Consider the following 5,193-nt stretch of genomic DNA (forward strand, 5'->3'; position numbering starts at 1 on the left):
TTTAATAAGTAAATGGTAGTCTTAGGACAAGGGCCTGGGAGGGAGCAAGTCAATTGTTCTGCTGTAATTCAGAAAGATAGTTGGCTGCCCATGAGAAAAAAAATCACATGATGAGTTGGGAAGCGTCCATCATATACTATAGGTAAGCATACCTTTATCAGTGAATCAAAGGGCAGATCTTTGGGGAATTCCTTGTCTCGCTGCACCCCCTTATTGCCTCAGTTACACAGGGAGAGTGCTGTGCACTGCAGAAGTAGGATCTATGCAGAGCAGCATGCATCTTCCAGTACCTTACCTTCCTGTGTGCTGTACATTTCTTCAGTGTTTACTGTACTTTGAATGACATATCTGACATTAGAGTGGTCGTTTCCATGGTTTGTTGGCGGGATGGCGGCCATCTGCCCTGCGTCAGCATGGGGTCAGAGATTAAGACTTCATCTCGCACTGCAGGACCATTAGAGAGAGAGGAGGGTTTGTGGGTAGTAGTGCTCTCGGAGCTATCTCTAAAGTGCTGGTGTTCAGTGATGGAAAAGAGAGAAGAACTGAACAGTATCCCGCTGTGATTAATGTTGAGTAGGGTATGAGTCTGTTACATAAGGTTCAGGCAAGACACAATAGGCCAGTAAGTATACTCATGTAAGATAGTCTACTATACAGTATATACAATATTCACATAGATTGCATTTGGATTACTGATACAGTGTTATTTGGGTTGTTAATTGGATCGGTTCTGACATTTCTAGATGTTCTATTATTATTTGTGTACTTGTTTGAGCTGTATTGTATGCACCAAAACATTGGGAAATTAAATGATTTTATACTAAGATCCGCAAGTGGATCTTCCAGAAAGACAATAACCCCAAGCACACATCAAAATCCACAAATCATTTGGTTAATTGGCCGCAAAAACAATATTATGCAATGACCATCTCAGTCTCTGGACTTTCACCTAATTTAAAACCTGTGGTTTGAATTGAAGAGGGCAGTCCATAAGTGCAGAGTAAGGATATCAAGGATCTGGAAAGATTCTGTATGGAGGAATGGTCTAATGCTTTGAACATACCGACTCCGTCATTGCGTTTTGATACACCAGAAGTACATTCATTTCCAATGGAACGCTGCGTTTGCCTTGCACACAGCATGCAGCTGTGTGGTGCATACGTTGGATTTATCGAATGTCTGCATCAAATTGCATGCGTAAACTTGACAGAAAGGAGCAAAATGCCAATGTTTAATTTTTGCTGCACACATATCCAGTAAAAAATTGTGGGCAACATAATAAAAACAGTTTGACTGGAGAATTTCTTTACATTTGAATTCACTTATTTGCCAAGTACAGTGCCTTGCGAAAGTATTCGGCCCCCTTGAACTTTGAGAACTTTTGCCACATTTCAGGCTTCAAACATAAAGATATAAAACTGTATTTTTTTGTGAAGAATCAACAACAAGTGGGACACAATCATGAAGTGGAACGACATTTATTGGATATTTCTAACTTTTTTAACAAATCAAAAACTGAAAAATTGGGCGTGCAAAATTATTCAGCCCCCTTAAGTTAATACTTTGTTGCGATTACAGCTGTAAGTCGCTTGGGGTATGTCTCTATCAGTTTTGCACATCGAGAGACTGAATTTTTTTCCCATTCGTCCTTGCAAAACAGCTCGAGCTCAGTGAGGTTGGATGGAGAGCATTTGTGAACAGCAGTTTTCAGTTCTTTCCACAGATTCTCGATTGGATTCAGGTCTGGACTTTGACTTAGCCATTCTAACACCTGGATATGTTTATTTTTGAACCATTCCATTGTAGATTTTGCTTTATGTTTTGGATCATTGTCTTGTTGGAAGACAAATCTCCGTCCCAGTCTCAGGTCTTTTGCAGACTCCATCAGGTTTTCTTCCAGAATGGTCCTGTATTTGGCTCCATCCATCTTCCCATCAATTTTAACCATCTTCCCTGTCCCTGCTGAAGACAAGCAGGCCCAAACCATGATGCTGTCACCACCATGTTTGACAGTGGGGATGGTGTGTTCAGGGTGATGAGCTGTGTTGCTTTTACGCCAACCATAATGTTTTGCATTGTTGCCAAAAAGTTCAATTTTGGTTTCATCTGACCAGAGCACCTTCTTCCACATGTTTGGTGTGTCTCCCAGGTGGCTTGTGGCAAACTTTAAACGACACATTTTATGGATATCTTTAAGAAATGGCTTTCTTCTTGCCACTCTTCCATAAAGGCCAGATTTGTGCAATATACGACTGATTGTTGTCCTATGGACAGAGTCTCCCACCTCAGCTGTAGATCTCTGCAGTTCATCCAGAGTGATCATGGGCCTCTTGGCTGCATCTCTGATCAGTCTTCTCCTTGTATGAGCTGAAAGTTTAGAGGGATGGCCAGGTCTTGGTAGATTTGCAGTGGTCTGATACTCCTTCCATTTCAATATTGTCACATGCACAGTGCTCCTTGGGATGTTTAAAGCTTGGGAAATCTTTTTGTATCCAAATCCGGCTTTAAACTTCTTCACAACATTATTTCGGACCTGCCTGGTGTGTTCCTTATTCTTCATGATGCTCTCTGCGCTTTTAACGGACATCTGAGACTATCACAGTGCAGGTGCATTTATACGGAGACTTGATTACACACAGGTGGATTGTATTTATCATCATTAGTCATTTAGGTCAACATTGGATCATTCAGAGATCCTCACTGAACTTCTGGAGAGAGTTTGCTGCACTGAAAGTAAAGGGGCTGAATAATTTTGTACGCCCAATATTTCAGTTTTTGATTTGTTAAAAAAGTTTGAAATATCAAATAAATGTCGATCCACTTCATGATTGTGTCCCACTTGTTGTTGATTCTTCACAAAAAAATACAGTTTTATATCTTTATGTTTGAAGCCTGAAATGTGGCAAAAGGTCGCAAAGTTCAAGGGGGCCTAATACTTTCGCAAGGCACTGTATATTATTTATTCGATGACATCCACAAATTAATTGTGAGAGCCTATATTATAATTTCCCTAAAAAATGCAGAGCAAAATGCAATAATAAATAGTCAAGATATCAGAGTAGGCTCTTTCAACAATGAGACCAACGTTGAGGAAGGTGGTCTTGATCGTGCTGTTGGACCGGGACCAGCCCCGCCGAGAGCGCAGGTCTGTGTGGGTCCAGAGATGGTTAAAGTCCCGAAAGCAGACAGGGGAGTTCCACCGTCTAATTCAAGAGCTTCGACTGTGTGGAGAGGAATTCCGAAGTTACTTTCGTCTGGACCTAAGCGAGTTCGATCACCTGCAACAGATGGTTGGAGTCAGGATCACCCGGATGGATACCAACTACCGGGAGTCCATCAGCCCAGTTGAACGCCTGGCGATTTGTTTCCGGTAAGCTAAATTCTAGTTAATTTTTAAAGCCTTTGATACCATAATTGATTGATATTTGATACATTTTTTAATGTGCAACCTAGCTAGCTAAAGGGCTCTCTAGTTAATAGTCCCTATTTGACATCAGATGTACTTTTACAGAATGTTAAAGTTGGTTAATAAACCAAAGTTGGTTTATAATCCTTTTTTAATTATGCAATGTTACCAAAAGAAAATAAAGTTGAGGTGCATTCTTCCCTGATGAAGGTAGGCTAGTCTTCTCCAGGACCCATTGTTCTTCAATATAGTTACAGTCATTCATTACATTCTTATTGGACTCACATACACTCTTAGTGAAAAAGGTTCCAAAAGTATCATTCTGCTTTCCCCATAGGAAAACCCTGTTTGGTTCCAGGTGTAACCCTGTGTGGAAAAGGTTATACATGGAACCCAATAGTGTTCTACTTGGAACCAAAAGAGTTCTACCTGGAACTAAAAAGGATATGACCTGGAAGCAAAAATGGTTATTCAAAGGGTTCTCATGTGGGGACAGCCAGAGAACCCTTTTAAGTAGATAGTACCATTCTTTCTAAGAGTAGAGTTGGCCTGGGCTACATTTTATTGATATAATCATAGACTGAATTGTACTGTTTCAAGGCATTTTTATTGATGGTTGATGAGTATTACAATATAATTAGTAGAGCATAATAAACAGTAATGAGGTAGATATATGAGTTCATATAATATGTGGGTGGAATTCAAGTTACACACAATATTGATAATTATTTGGAATTATATTTTAGATTCTTGGCAACAGGGGACTCCTACAGGACCATCGGATTCAGCTTCCGAGTTAGATGGTCCACAGTGGTAGGCATTGTCCCCTCTGTGGAACAAGCCATTTGGGACTGTCTGGTTGGTGAATACATTCCTGTCCCCATGGAGGAAGACTGGAGGGCTATCGCTGCTGAGTTCCTGGAGAGGTGGAATTTCCCCAACTGTCTTGGCTCCATTGAAGGGAAACATGTAGTAATCCAGGCTCCACCGTGCTCAGGTTCGCAGTTCTACAACTACAAGGGTACATATTCAGTTGTACTCTTGGCTGTCCATTTCATCATCTTCCATGGTGGTCATACTTGTGGAGGATGTAGACGTTGTAGAGGGTTTCAAGGCTGCTGGCCTGAAGCTGCTGACCTGGACTTATTCTTCTCTTTCTCTGCCCTTCTCTCTCTCTGATACCTGTCCCCGAGTCCTCACCACTTCCTTCTACAGTCTTCTTCTACATAGACATGAACATGATAAGCCAAACCATTACCTAGCATAACTATAGGACTACCTACTGTAGACATAGACACACACACACACGGTTATCTGACCAAATTATCAAGGGGTACAGTAGTATCTACCATTTCTATTACTATTTACCTGACATACACACTCGCGCTCTTTCAAACATGATTATTTGGGAAAGTTTTCAGGGGTATTAACTAACATCACTTATACAGTTGGGGGAAAAGTATTTAGTCAGTCACCAATTGTGCAAGTTCTCCTACTTAAAAAGATGAGAGAGGCCTGTAATTTTCATCATTGGTACACTTCAACTATGACAGACAAAATGAGAAAAAAAATCCAGAAAATCACATTGTAGGATTTTTTAATGAATTTATTTGCAAATTGTGGTGGAAAATAAGTATTTGATCAATAACAAAAGTTTATCTCAATACTTTGTTATATACCCTTTGTTGGCAATGACAGAGGTCAAACGTTTTCTGTAAGTCTTCACAAGGTTTTCACACACTGTTGCTGGTATTTTGGCCCATTCCTCCATACAGATCTCCTCTAGA

The sequence above is a fragment of the Oncorhynchus keta genome, chromosome 9, assembly GCF_023373465.1.
Source record: "Oncorhynchus keta strain PuntledgeMale-10-30-2019 chromosome 9, Oket_V2, whole genome shotgun sequence".
Classification (NCBI taxonomy): Eukaryota; Metazoa; Chordata; class Actinopteri; order Salmoniformes; family Salmonidae; genus Oncorhynchus; species Oncorhynchus keta.